The sequence below is a fragment of the Triturus cristatus genome, chromosome 3_1, assembly GCF_964204655.1.
Source record: "Triturus cristatus chromosome 3_1, aTriCri1.1, whole genome shotgun sequence".
NCBI classification, from domain to species: Eukaryota; Metazoa; Chordata; class Amphibia; order Caudata; family Salamandridae; genus Triturus; species Triturus cristatus.
Genome location: NC_140583.1, coordinates 181,603,924 through 181,618,699, shown reverse-complemented (window position 1 = coordinate 181,618,699; position 14,776 = coordinate 181,603,924).

Here is a 14,776-nt window from a genome sequence, read left to right as displayed (position 1 = left end):
TCCACAGAAAAGCGAGCGGACGAGAAGGGAGGCAGTGGTAGCGTGGCACAGCTCATGGCACTGCAATTGGGAGGGCCCATCATTCCCACGAGGGCCAGCCTCAGTACCTGCAACACCACGGCGGGCCCAAATGTACAGTTGCTGCTTCAATATTGACCTTTTCAAGTGGCTGGGACACCACCACAGTGCTTATAAAGATGAATGGTGCTCTCCTAGGAGGATAATGGCAGGATGTTTAGCATGTTGGTAGCGGACCTTTAGGCTGATACTGTTGCCATTTTGACTGTCATAGCCACGCACCCTTTTCTTGATAAACCTTTTTGAACATCTGTTTTTTTAGTCACCTCCAACCAAGCCAGATTCTGGCCAGGGTACAGTATGGAACTAGGGATCCTATTTGTTTTGGATGACCTTCGGTGTCTGGCTGACAATGGCGGTGCTTGGGCACGGGTAATTTTAGACTTGTAAGCAGTCTTCAATACCATAAATGAATCCATCCTGGAAAATACGTAAATGAAGTGGGGATGAAGCTGGGCCACCAAGTCATCAAATGGATTCAATAATTTTACCTGACTATCAATAGAATACTATATTATCACCTTTTCATTCCACACCTAAGCAATTGAACTGCAGTGTCCCCCCTGCTTTTTCATCCTCTCCACTGCCACAACTGAGGTTCAATTTCTGTTTGTACGTGGAAGACCCTCACATCATATGTAGCCTATCTAATCTGAAATATGAACCTTGCACAAGATGTAAAGACTTTGACTGGCTACCTTCCTATAACCCAGATGTGGATGCCTTCTAACTTCCTGAAGATAAATCCTACCAAAGCAGAGGTGCTGCTAATGGCCAGTGCGCCTCCTCCCTGGCTCATGGGTTTCTGGGCTGAATGTATGCAACCACCTCCTTTCTTACCTAAGGTCATACCCAATCTGGGCATCCTTCTTGTTAGACCTGGCATTCTTGGCATAATTTTCCCCCTACATTTTTGCCTTCAACCATCCTGTTTTTCTGGCCTTCAAATTCTGAGCACTTTACAACTGCTAACTAGCGCTAAAGTGCTTGTGCTCAGTCCTTAAAACATAAAACATGGTACAATAGGCTTACACCCAATTGGCATATTTAATTTACTTGTAAGTCATTAGTAAGGTGGTAATACCTGTGCCCAGGGCCTGTAAAGTAAATACTACCAGTACGCCTGCAGCACAGATTTTTGCCACCCACTTGTGTAGCCATTTATACATGTCTCAGGCCTGCATGTGTGAGCAGTTTTAAAACTAAACCTTTTACCAGGCCCAAATCTTCCTTTTCAATACATATTAGTCACCCCTATGGTGGGCATTGGACAGCCCACAGGGCAGGGTGCAGTGTATTTAAGAGGTTGGACATTGTAATGAAAAATCCTCTCTTATGATTAAGTCAGAGTTTAAATTACCATTTTGAAAATGTCACTTTTAGAAAGTTTGTATTTTTCTCCCTTAGCCATTTAGGGCTCTCAGCCTTTCTCTGGGTCACATGACTCGGTATAGCTGGCAGTTGGGCTTTGTGCATTCCTTCTAAACAGCCACACACAATAGAGAGCTTACGTGTGCCTGGATTGGTCATCACTAGCAGGATGGGAAGGTGGAGCTGGGCCCATCTCTATTTTTACTTGAATAGGTTGTGTCCTGCCTTCACACAAAGGGGGTGGATACCCCCTGTAGTTAGTATGGAGCCAGGGCAGGAGGGACCGTAAACCTGTGCACTTTAAAGTGAAACCTGTAGGTGCTTCTCCCACTTCAAAGGAGGCACCTGGGATAAATATTGGACCGCAGACACCAACTCTTCAGTACACTTCTGGACCTGTGGAGAATGCCATGAAGAAGGACTGCTGTGCTGGTGAAGGACTGCTACTCTGGTGGAATGCTGCTCTGATTGACTACTGTCTTGTTGGACTACTGCGTTCCTGGATTGCCGCCCCGCTGCTTTCCTGCCTGAGTTAAAGGGACTGGACTTGCACCTGAACCCAGGATTCCCAGAGTGACTACAAAGGGTAGTCTGTTGGCCTCCTATTCAAAGCCATAGGTACATTACAGGCTCCCAAACACCTGAACCAGTACACAGATTCAGCTGGAGCAAGCACCTGTCCCCCAAGAGATCTCCCTCAGATCCTGGCCCCTTGGTGTAGCAACAGTGAAGTTTTTGGGCTCCTTGAGACTGTAAACGGACCCGGTGGGGCCAAAACCTTTTCGCTCACACAGCTTGCCAGTGCGAAGTTCTGTAGACCCGAACCTTCTCACTACAGTATCGGCCGCTCGCTTGAAGCGCTATTGCGAAGCACCTGCTCGACCGTTTGCGACAGCAGGATTTATGCACTACAGCAAAGACCGTCAATGAAGCCAGGCCTGCTCTTTGCGCTACATCGATGACAATCTGTGATGCTTCCCTGCTCCTCGCGACCCCCTCCACCCCGAACTGGACTTTTTACGCTGGACAGAGAAGGTAACTTTTCAGCTAGACTAACCTGGTCCCTAGACCTGACCCTCAGGACCAGAGAGCCGCGAATGGCACTTTGGGCTTATTGGTGCTATTTTCACCAATATCTTTAAAATTGCATATATTTGGTTCTACTGATTGGATTTGTGTTATTTTGGCCTTGTTTTATTTATTCAAGTCTGCTCCATTTTATTATATTGGTGTTGGAGTTTTTTTCTTGTGAGATATTTTCATTTTAATACTGTTTGAAGTGCTGCATAAATAATTTACACATTGACTATAAGCTAAGTCTGACTGCTCTGTACTAAGCTTCCAGAGGGTTGAACACAGGTTAATTTGTGGATTGCTTGTGCCTCACCATGACAAGGATTTTGGTTGATGCTTAAGTAGGGTTTAAACACCCAACCAGTAACCCAAGTTCTTACACTTCTCAAAATCAATCTATCACTCAAAACATAAAAGTGTCCAGTATGTGATCTTGAAAAACTCGACTGATTTGCATATAGTTGGGTCAAGTTGGCAGGGTATGCCCAGATGTGGGTCCCTTGCTCACTGTGCCACTGGATTCAAGCTAGCCTGGCTGATGAAGGGTGTTACCCAGAAACCAGTCCCAGGATGCTTGTTTCCGGTTCAGGGAAGACCTGGCTTGGCAGTTCGGGCTGGACTGTTCCCATGAGGCACAGGGTCAAGACTGATTTGCATATAGTTGGGTCTGAACTGAGGTGGGGAAGTGATCTAAAGAATGATGATGGATTCAATCCAGATCTGTGACTGGGGGTGAATGTCTGAAAAGTTTCAGCGCTCCGTCCATCGTCTCCTTGTGTTTGCTTTGTTTGCCCTAAATTGGCAGGGTATGCCCTGACGTGGGTCACTTGCTCACTTTGCCACTGGATTCAACTAGTCTGGCTGATGAAGGGTGTCACCCAGAAACTGGTCCCAGGATGCTTGTTTCCGGTTCAGGCAAGACCTGGCTTGGCAGTTCGGGCTGGACTGTTCCCATGAGGCACCGGGTCAAGACTGATTTGCATATAGCTGGGTCTGAACTGAGGTGGCGAAGTGAGCTAAAGAATGATGATGGATTCAACCCAGATCTGTGACTGGGGGTGAGTGTCTGAAAGGTTTCAGCGCTCCATCCATCATCTCCTTGTTTTAACATACCAATAGTCAACATCTTGATGCAATTTAGGTTTGATTACACTAAGTTAATTTATTTTACTAACCCCTGAAAACTCCTCTTATGACTTACACTGATGCAAAATGCTGCAGCTGCTTTTAATTTAGTATCTCAAATTATGACAGGACACCACCATTATTAAGAACTCTGCACTGGCTACACGTTTGATCTAGAGTCACCTTCAAAGCCCTTATGATCATACAAAAAAATCTTAGATACCCACTGTCCTACCGGTTTAACCTTCAAATGTATTACTTTACTAGCCAAAATAAAACGTTGCACTTCACCAATGAGTTCTTACTAACAATGCTGACTCCAGTAATGGCGCTGCAACATATTTTTCTCTTCTGGGCAGCTTTTCAGAGTGGTACAGGTCTGTAAAAATGGATTCGAATTTATAGACCCAAAAAAGCTGGGAGAAAAATCTTCCTCGTCCAATTGGATTCCATATTCTTGTTTTAATTTTGAGCTCGCATAGATTCTGTAAACCCAAGTTTGCAGACCTTCATGGATTATTGGTCCCGGTAGTTTTATAATTTATCCCCTTCATGCCCAGACTGAAACTATTTTTAACTAGACGCAACCTTAACCTGTCCCCACACGGAATCCAGCAAACCTTGGCACAGGGATAATACACATCAGATGTCGAGTCTGAATCCCTTGCCTGACCCCAAGATGGCTGCCACAGTTTTCCCTACCACTGGACTCAAACCAGACCTTGAACACATTTCATAGATCTTGACGCCTGACCCCAACATGGCACCCAAGCTGCTTTTGCTTAGGGCAGGACCTTACGGCTCTCTCCAACTGGTGACCTCCGCCCTGGATCATCTTGTAGTCTCCTGGTTGACCATAATCTCTATCCAGGGAACTGGCCTGTCTTTTAACAACAGAAGACTTGCACAATACTCAGCGCCTGACCCTAAAATGGCTGCCACTGATCTCACATGGACAAGCCTCGTGGCTGAAAACCCCCAGCTTCAGAGCTACAGTGATCAACAACCTCGACCTACCCCTGTTCATCACCCTGTGCCGGCAGAGTCCGGACCGCATGGCCAATTCCCAGTGGAGCTGCTCCGACAGCTATAGGGGAGACTGGCTCTGGCACACTGCTTTGGCCGTCACCTACCCAGCCGGTTTTCGGACATTTGTCTTGTCTTCTCCTCCGCTGCTGTCTCCTTCCTTTGGACTCCCAACTCTCCCTGATCTGTTTGGATCCTGCTTCTCGTTTTTGCTAATAACTCCTGTAATGAAGTATTCTCCCTCTTACCCCTTTACTCCATCCCCTTTCTCCTTTACACTCCATTTATCCCTCCTCTTTGCTCCCTTCCCGTTGAGACCTAGCTGTTTGGCTGATGCCCGGTGGAGCTACGCAATAGCTAAAGAGGAGATGGGCTGTAGACTTCCTCCTCGGCCGTCACCTACCCAGCCGGACTTTGAGCAGACTCTCCTTCATCTCTCCATCCTATCTACCTCCTACCCCTTTTCCCAACCCTTTTACCCTTCTAAGCTCCATGTATTTTGTCTTCAACTCTCTTGAAATGTTTTTCTAGTAACTGATGTAACGTGTAACTGATGTAATTTTGTAATTTCTGTGGAACCTTATATAAAGCGCTCTGATACCTCCGGGTCTAGCCAGCGCTATATAAAACTCTCAAAATAAATAAAATAAATAAAATGCTATGAATTAGAATGGTAACCTATGAGAAGAGATCCTTCTCCATTGAAGTGAAAATTTGTCCCAGCTGCTGTTCTCTCAGACCTTTTTTCAATCACATTTAGGAAAGTCATAGAAACGTAGTTTTTAGGTCTCACCTACGCAGCGCACATGCGTTGCGTTGGAAAAAGACCTTTAGTAATCGGCACAGCTTTGCGGACAAAAATGTGCACGCGTTGCATTGCTTCCAATGGCAACACGTGCGCGTCTGGCGAATCCCTTGCGGAAGCAAGCTTTTTCGCCATGTGTTATCAATTATCTCTCCTGGCACCGCTCGCTCCCGCAAGGGAAACGCTGCCTGTTCTCGGCCGCACTCCCCCCCCCCCCCCCCTACTTGCGCGAGGCGCGCGCTCGCACTTGGTCTTCCCGGGTGCTGTTCTCAAATGCTATCGGAAGTGGAAGTGGACTGAAGGACAGCAACTTGATGAGTCGATTGGTGGAAATGCAAACCGTATTTAACTCAAAACAGCGGACGAGCCTGTCCAGTCACTGTCCTGCACTGTATGAGTCTCTAGTGACCTTTGTGCTGCATGACTTAAATGACATTCTGCTTGGCAACCGTGAGTAGAAAGTCTGCTTCTGGTGCCCTCACATACAGTAATGTGAATCTTGTTTAACTCATTTTCGCACGGTAGAATGCAAAGATGGACATGATGATCAGTGACCCAACCCCTCAACGACCCTTGGCGCATGTGTATTTCTTGCGTAGAATTGCAGTTTCTTTTTCTGGGCAATGGTCTGCAGTGAAAGGTAGTGTAGGGTTCCCGAAGGAGGAACCTTTCTTCTGTCTGTTAGGTATCGGTCTAAGCGTCTCTGAGACGGCCTTACGTTCCTAAGCGTCAATGTCTCTGGTGGTCAAAATAAAGTAGGAAAGTAAGGCTCCTCCCAGGGACTTCCTAGAGGGGGCCCTTGTTTTGGAGGTACTTTATTTCGTACAGTCCACTGGAGACACTTACGAGTGATACACAAGTATCGAACTAAATTATAGACTTCACTGATAACGGTTGTATGATAAGTAAAATTTGGTCGCAGGGGTAAGGTGTGTTTTCTTTAGCATTACCACCAGTCGGGACCCACCATTCTGCGCCCTCTAAACTGATGCTAGCTTTATTTTGCAGTTCCTAAGTTTAAGGCATTGCATTATTCCAGCAATGAGTTGTCTGTAACCTAGTTGCTTCCTTTTGTCACAGATAATTACAGGCAGACCAAATATGTTTTAGTCCTAAATTTGAAACCGCAGCAAGCATAAATCTAATGCCCGGTCCCTTATTTACATCAAGGCATTTGCAATGAGTTGAAAGTCATAAAAAAAAAAACATTCCTGTGACGGTTACATTTTTTAACACTTCAAACGGTGCTTTGCAACTGTTTATAATGAATCACTTGTATAAACATATGATACATCGCTCCCCTGTCCATTAGGACAGAGCGGTGTGCATTACAAAATATCAAGCCGATTGCTACAGGGATCACAAAATCAGAGTTCTATCCTATATTACATTAAATTGCATCCAAAATATCAAGCAGCTTGTATTGGCAATAGTGTAAAAGATCATAAGATCAAAATCCAATCCAACATCAGTGTTAATGTAAAAAAAAAAAGTATTACAAAAATTAACATTTTTAAAACATTTCATTTTTTAAATTATGTAAAAGTGCACGTGCAGTACGGAATCGGATGCTATTGTGTATGAACATCGACTTAATGAACTTTAAGCAGGGCATGTGCAGCGGGGGGAAACCAAAGACCACATGATCGAAATCTCGGATTCCCCGAGTACATAAGTTACATATTTGCTAATTTCTACTAAATTCTTTACCAGTCTTCTATAATACTCCTAGTGGTAGCATTTGGAATCTAACCAGAAATATCAGTTGTCTGATATTCTGTTCTATGTTACATTTCAGGTATGGTTGTATACTCTTCATGCAAACTCACAGTGCAAACTACGTCCTATCTAGCGTTTGAGAGTCAAGAAGCGATATCTAATTCCATCCTTAGTGCTGGGCTTCAAGTTTTAAGAAATTGGTTTAAGCTCCAACATGGACATAGATTCCAGTACCTTTTGTTTTAATTTAAAATGATCTAGGGCAGCATAAAATTCCTCTTAAAATGACTGTTTTATCTTTGCTCAATAAAAACATTCCTCCAAAGTAACCCCTTTAAAGAATTGGCATTGGATAAGATCAACCGAAGACACCAACGTAAAACTGCTGCCACACCGAACACAAAACTACTTAAGAGACCTTGTTGTAAATGGATAGCAGCAAGGGAGGCTAAGGTGTTCAAACTAGATAATCTCCGAATATATTTTCTCTCAGTGGAGTCCATAACAGTCCAGCTATTAATTGGCATGACCTCCATCACATACAATATGCATTGAGAGAGTTTTAGGTGGTGTGGATGAAATTTAAAACAAGCATTTGCATAGCCAATAGGTCTCACTTTTGGGACCTTATAAGTATTTAGTTATGTAGCACAATATCCTTGGTGCAATAACATCAACTGTTGCATGGCTAAAAACTTATAAGGTCCCAAAGGTGAGACCTATTGTCTATGCCAATGCTTGTTTAACCTGTTACTTGTATATCTCTCTTTTTAGGCTAGTTAGGGTCCTATGCTGCGAGAACCGTAGGAGGAGGGTACCAACCTTAGATCTCGCAACACTGGATGATAGCCGCAAGTCCCAGGTGGGATGGGCCTCTCCTGTGCCTCACAGCTCGATATCATGGCTGCGAGGCCCATGACAGAGCAGACTGTGGCATAGCAATGGTGCCATGGGCCCTTACGCAAGCACACTTGCTTGAGTGTAAGATTCAACCATAATGTGGGTGCATTGGGTTTCTAATTTCCCTGAGCTCTGGTGCAACTGCACCTGCTGGACTGTTGATTGCTCATCTCATAAGCCTCGCAGCCAAGGTCCAGTGTTGCAAAGCCCATAGGAGGGCACCTCCTCACCGGAGCCTTGCAGTGCTTTGTGATGGCTGCATGGCTCAGAGAGGGCCTTTTTGGGCTTCCAGCTCAGAAACATGGGTATGAGGTCCATGAAAGAGTGGCAAGTAGCATACCAATGGCTGTGAGGTCTAGGTGAGGTTAGCTCTGTTCTGTGGGACTCTCAGCAGCAGCCTAGCGCTGTGTGGGTCAGGGGAATGGAGTTCCTCCCCAATCCTCTCCACCATGATACAGAGCTCCAAGTCCCAGGGGAGGGGGGCCCTTTTCCCTGTACCATGCAGTCCTAATGTTGTTCTACGGCCCTGGCAAACTGCTCGGAGGGGAAGAGAGAGGTGCAGCCGAGCTGTTAGTTAGTGCCGGTTTCGGCCGGTTTTGTTACAGGGGGCCAAAATTGCCTCCAGTAACCGAAACGGCCCCCTAGGAGCCCCAAACCAGCTCCCACCCTGGCGGCCCACTGGGTAAACGCACGGTGCCTGCTACAGCCAGTTCGGCCCTGGCAAAGGACCCCCTTCAAGGACCTCGCAAAAATGAACAAGTGCTGCGAGGCCCAGGGGAGAACAACACAGCTATGACCTAGCGCTGTAAGGCCCATGCACATGATCCAGTGCTGTGCGTCCCAGTGGAGGGGGCTGCTCTCCCTCAGGCCTTGCAACAATGGACTGGTGGGGTGAAGCCTGGGAGTGGTTTCGCCTCCACAGGCCCTAGCCAGCAGGTTCTGGTTGCTTTGAGCCCCAGGAGAGGTTGCCCTTTGCTTGGGACTCTACGCCATTTATCAGTATGTTGAGGCCCAGGGGAGGGGGTTCCGTTCCCCTGTTCTTTCCAGACATGCTTAAGTGCTGAAAGGCCCAGGAAAGGTATCTGCCTTCTCTGGGCATCGCAGTTATAAGTCGGACCTGTGAGGCCCACAGGAGGGGAGTGAGTCCCCTCCCCTGGCCCTCAAAGTCGTGGTCTAGTGTTGCTGAGCCCAGGGGAGGAGCGCCTCTTCCCCTGGGCCGTGCAGCCATGATTCAGCACTGTGAGTCCAGGGCAACGATCTAACCATAGCGAAGGGCAGGGGAGGGGCTACACTGCCATGGGTCTCGCAGCTATGATCCATCACTGCGAAGCACAGGGGAGGAGATCCCCATCCCTGGCTTGCAGCTAGGACACAGAACCGTGAATCCCAGTAAAAGCGTTAAAAAAAGAAAAATACAACTTCATGCGCGCTGACACTGGTGGTGAAGAGGTAAGAGCCATTTAGTGACGGCCCTGTATGTAACCAGCCCAACGCCAGGCTCTTTCAGTGTCGTCATCGGAAGGAGTGCCCACAAACCCCCACCAGGTATCCATGAAATGTGTGCGGTTTATAATGCATGGAGTTGAGCAGAACAATTTCGCTGCTCACTCAAACATGACTGCCGCAGGGTTAGGTTGGGCATGCTCATAAAAGGAATGAGGGCGCCCCTTCAGTTATGAAATAAAAACATGTAAGCTGGCTGACGCCGATGCAGCGAGCGAGCGCCTGCAAACCGGTGGAGTTTTTTCGGGCGTTTTATGAGCGCCAAACCAATTAATAACGCCCCGCTCGCTGCCGGCGACTAAAGCCAAGGTGGGGCAGGAGGATGCGAGACGCTGTCGAGCCTTAAAGGGGAGACAGTGGCGGAGGCAATTATATTAATGGAGCGGATATAATTACCCGGCCCCGGCCCTCCAGTCCTTTCCCGGTAACCGAAAAAACAACTGGAAGGTCTGCTCCAGCGTAATTGCCACACAACAATTAGCGGTTGTTTGAGACTGGAAAGCGGCAATGCTGCTATTGTGAACAACTATTGGAGGTACCACGTTCGGGGTGCCCCCGCGGTGAAATGAAACAAAGCAGGCCTTTGTGCTCCTGGGACTAAAACAAACAGAGTGTTAATAAGTAATCCACGCGGGACCAATGATTACCAGCGCCTTGAGAGGGGCCAGGCCTTGTTCTGTGTCACTGGTTATCAGCAGGCAGCACCGTGCAGCCAGGCCTGTTTACCATGACCGCCGAGACGAGGAGCTTTATTCATTAAACTCACTCCAATTTACTAAAGTGCATATTGAGCCGTTTATAATTCACAAGAGCCACAGAAAGTGAACAATGTTCAACTGAAGAATCAGATAAACTGGGCTTCCAAAGAAAACAGATCCAGGAAAAGGCGCTTTGTTTGCATCAATATCCTGAGGCAGCAAAGGTCGGGAGCAAAGCGCCGGCCGCCCTTTTAACCTGCTGATGCAAGCAGTTGCGCCCAGCGACCAATGCTAAAAACTACAATTTCCACCAGCCTGTTGTTAGTCTACCTAAAGTTGGTTAAAAATAAAAATCCAGCGCAATCTGGACCGATATAATCCGGAAATAACGGGTCTAAATTGAACTATTTTAGCAGCAATATGTGTTATTTTCAGGGCCACTGGAATTATGCGAATCTGCGACCACTGGGTTTTTCCCACATATTTATGGCTTTTCTGTATTTGCCACACGATTCATCCTTTGTTGCATAATCTTCATATTACAACCCCTCCCCCCAAAAAATTCTCTGTAGTTTTTCCCGCACAGTGGAAAGCCGTCCGCATAGATTGACTGGTCATCTTTCAATTGTGTATTGATTTATTTTGGTGTTTGACTGGTGGTAATAAGGTGAAATCTTTGCCCAGACATTGTTACTGTGTGCAAAAACATCAACAATTTGACATTGCTTCACTGTTCCCAGACCTGGGCGGAAGCCATATTGGACTTCTGAAAAAATCCCACTTTCTACGCGCAGGTCTCTAATCTGGACATTAGAATCCTGCCAAGTACCTTTGCCGTTGACGCAATTAACAATATATGCCGTTAAGAGCTGGGAATGTTCTTATCTACCTTTTTAGGTCTCGGCTAGTGTAGGCTGTGCAGACATGCGCAGTCTCGCTGGCGAGATTTTATGTTTTTGGGTAGATTTCCCTAGCGGGGTTTAACCCCTTCGATGCTCATGACGGAGCGGTTCCGTCATGAGCATCGGTTGAGCTGTGCTCATGACGGAACCGCTCTGTCATGAGCACAGCCCCTGGGGGAAGCGCTGGCGCTCCCCCCCTGGGGCATCGATCGTGCCCCCACAGAGGGGGATGGCAGCGGAAGACAGCGCGCGCCGGCGTCATCAGGAAGCGTTGGACGCGCTGAAATTCATTTCTTCCAGCGCGTCCAACAGGAGCAGGTAGGTGTTTGGCTCCGGTGTGGCGGGGGGGGGGGAATTGCGAGGCCTTAAGGCATCGGGGGAAAGGAAAGAGTATTTCCTCTCCCCTGATGTCTCAATGCTGGGCATTCCTGTCCCACGATCGCGCACAGCGTCGCGATCGTGGGACAGGAATGCCCCCACTAGACCCCAGGGATCTCGTATTTGGCCATTTTGGGAGCGACCCCTTGGGCAAGGGTTGCTTCCCTGGGGGAGAATTTGTGACAGACTTTTCTGACCCCCCTGGGGGCAGATCGGTCCACTTTCGGTCCGTTTCTGCCCCCAGGGGGGGCAGAAAAGCCCACTAGACACCAGGGATGTCGTAATATTGTTATGGGAAGCGACCCCTTGGGCAAGGGTTGCTTCCCTGGGGGATAATTACTACGCAGACTTTTCTGCCCCCCCTGGGGGCAGATCGGTCCACTTTCGGTCCGTTTCTGCCCCCAGGGGGGAGCAGAAAAGCCCACTAGACACCAGGGAATTTCGATATATTGATATGGGAAGCGACCCCTTGGGCAAGGGTCGCTTCCCTGGGGGATAATTATTGCTCAGACTTTTCTGCCTCCCCTGGGGGCAGATCGGTCCACTTTCGGTCCGTTTCTGCCCCCGGGGGGGGGGGCAGAAAAGCCCACTAGACACCAGGGATGTCGTTTTTTTATATGGGAAGCGACCCCTTGGGCAAGGGCCGCTTCCCAGGGGGAAACATTTATGCTCAGACTTTTCTGCCCCCCCTGGGGGCAGATCGGTCCACTTTCGGTCCCTTTCTGCCCCCAGGGGGGGCAGAAAAGCCCACTAGACACCAGGGATGTTGTTTTGTTCATTTGGGAAGCGACCCCTTGGGCAAGGGTCGCTTCCTTGGGGGCATAATTTTCTGGAAGACTTTTCTGCCCCCCCTGGGGGCAGATCGATCGACTTTCGCTCCGTGTCTGGCCCCAGGGGGGGTAGAAAAGCCCACTAGACACCAGGGAATTAGTGTAAATAAAAATGGAAGTGACCCCTTTGGCAAGTGTCGCTTCCAGGGGGCAATTTTTGTAATATGTATTTGGCCTACCGGCCCCGGGACAGAGTAGCCTTTTTTTTTTCCTGCTGTTTTCTGCCCCACCTGGAACATAACCCGATTGACCATTTGGGTAGTAACATAGCATGTTGTAATGTTTATTGTTTTATTTTTTGTGAATTGCAATAGTAATGTTTTTTTTTTTTACTTTTTTGTTCTAGGTGAAGGCTTTTGCTCTTTTCAGTTTGCCGTGTTGTTATGGTGGTTCTGCTGTTTGTGTAGTTTGGTAAGAGACTCTTTTTTGTACAATGTAAATGTGTTTGATTTCTCTGCATGAATTTTTTTTGCAAATGGTGTAATAATAGCAGTATGTTTGTTATTTGAGTGTCAAAAACTTTTTGCATTGGTGCTCGATGTGTATTTTGTTGTCTTGTGAGTAATTTGTTTTTTTTTCATTCTTTCCAGATGCATTGCACTGTGTCGGTTTCAATGAAGATGCCAATCAGGAGCTTTGGGGTGCCGCGTTGCATGGTCCTGCATAGCACTACGCTGAGTTGCGGTGCGCTGCATCAGTTCTGAGGGAACTCGCAGTTGGGCCAGGAGGAGTACACTCTGATTCCAATTGAAGGTCTACGACCTGAGGGGAACCTCTTGGGGATCAGGACTCACTCCAGTAGAGGCCAGCAGCAGGGAACAGGCAGGTTCAGTTGAGTTTGGGCAGCTGGGCAGATGATTCTTTCCAGGATGCTCCATGTAAGTGCCAGTCAAGGGGTGATTAACGTCTTTAGACTGGGAAGAGACTCCCTCCTTCTAGAACACTCCAATTTGCAATCATATGCATAGGGAATCATAAATACGAAGAAGTTGAGTGATATAGGTCAAGCGGACCAGATTGCTTATGATCCCTTGTTTTGAGTGTGGGAGACTCACTCTGGACTTGTAGCCTTGGAGATTTGATTGACTGTGTTATCAGAATTAGTCTCACAAGCTCTCTGACTTCATTCAGGGACTGTAGAGGGTGGGACTACTGAGGACCCTGAAGGGAATGATTCCTTTTGAACTTTTGTTAAGTAGTCCTATATGACTGTGTCCTATGAAGGATACCGGTGACTACTGCTGGACAAAAATGTCACCCCGCTAGTGTCTGAAGGTCTCGGGTGCTTGGGGAATGCAAGCTGGAAGAGTGGTCTGTGTTGAGGACTGGGTGGTGCTGATGCATGAAGAAATCAAGTCAGGACAAGACTAAAGTCTAAGCAGGAGGCTTGGGCGAGTTTGGTTCTGCTTCAATAGAGAAATTGTGAGAAATGTGGTTGTTGGTTGAGGGAGGTGGGAGCCTCTATCAAACAAGTCACAATCCTTGTTGGGGTGAACCACAAAAGTCACTATATTAAACTGTGCATAACTCATGTGGTAGCTTGGCACAAAAGCCGTCAGGCTTATCATAGAGGTAATGTGTAAAGTGTTTATGCAGCACTCAAGCAGTAATTAAATGAAAACACAACACAAAGAAAATCCCACACCAATCTAGAAAAATAAAGCACATTTTAGTTAATGAAATGAAACTAGAACAGCAAAAATTCAACAAGTAGAACTGGAGACATGCAATTTCAAAGCCTTAGGTAAAAGTAGCGCAGAGCTCCATTGTGATTATCCGGTCACGAAAGGGCAGGGACAAAGTCACCAGTACAAGTCATCCACAATGGAGCATGGACCAGGTACATGACCAAGTTCGTTCTGCTGGGAAATGTATCTGCATCTCAGCACAAGTACAACCAAAGTCCTGCGTTGACTTGCATTGGTTCTGATAGAGCTGCCGATCAGGAGCTGCTAGGGACTACATCGAGATGCATTGCACTGCATCAGTTCCAATGAGGTGGCTGATCAGGAGCTGCGTCACAAGGTCCTGCGTCGAGATGCGTCATCACACTGTGTTGGTTCCAATGAGGCCACCAATCAGAAGCTGTGAAGTGCTATGATGTAGGGTCCTGCTAGGGCTGATTGAGTTCTGTCACACTGCGATGGGCCAAGAAGTATACACTCTAATTCCCACCAAAGGTCTAGGGCCTTGGGGGCTCCTCTTGGGGATGAGGACTAACTCCAGCAGAGGCCAGAAGCAGGGCACAGTTAGGTCCAGCTGAGTCTGGGAAGCTGGGTAGATGCTGGACATGTCTTTGAAGCTAGTTATGTCCCTAGAGCTCAGAACAGTAGGTCAGTTAGTTAGTCCTTGGAGTCACTCTGGTGG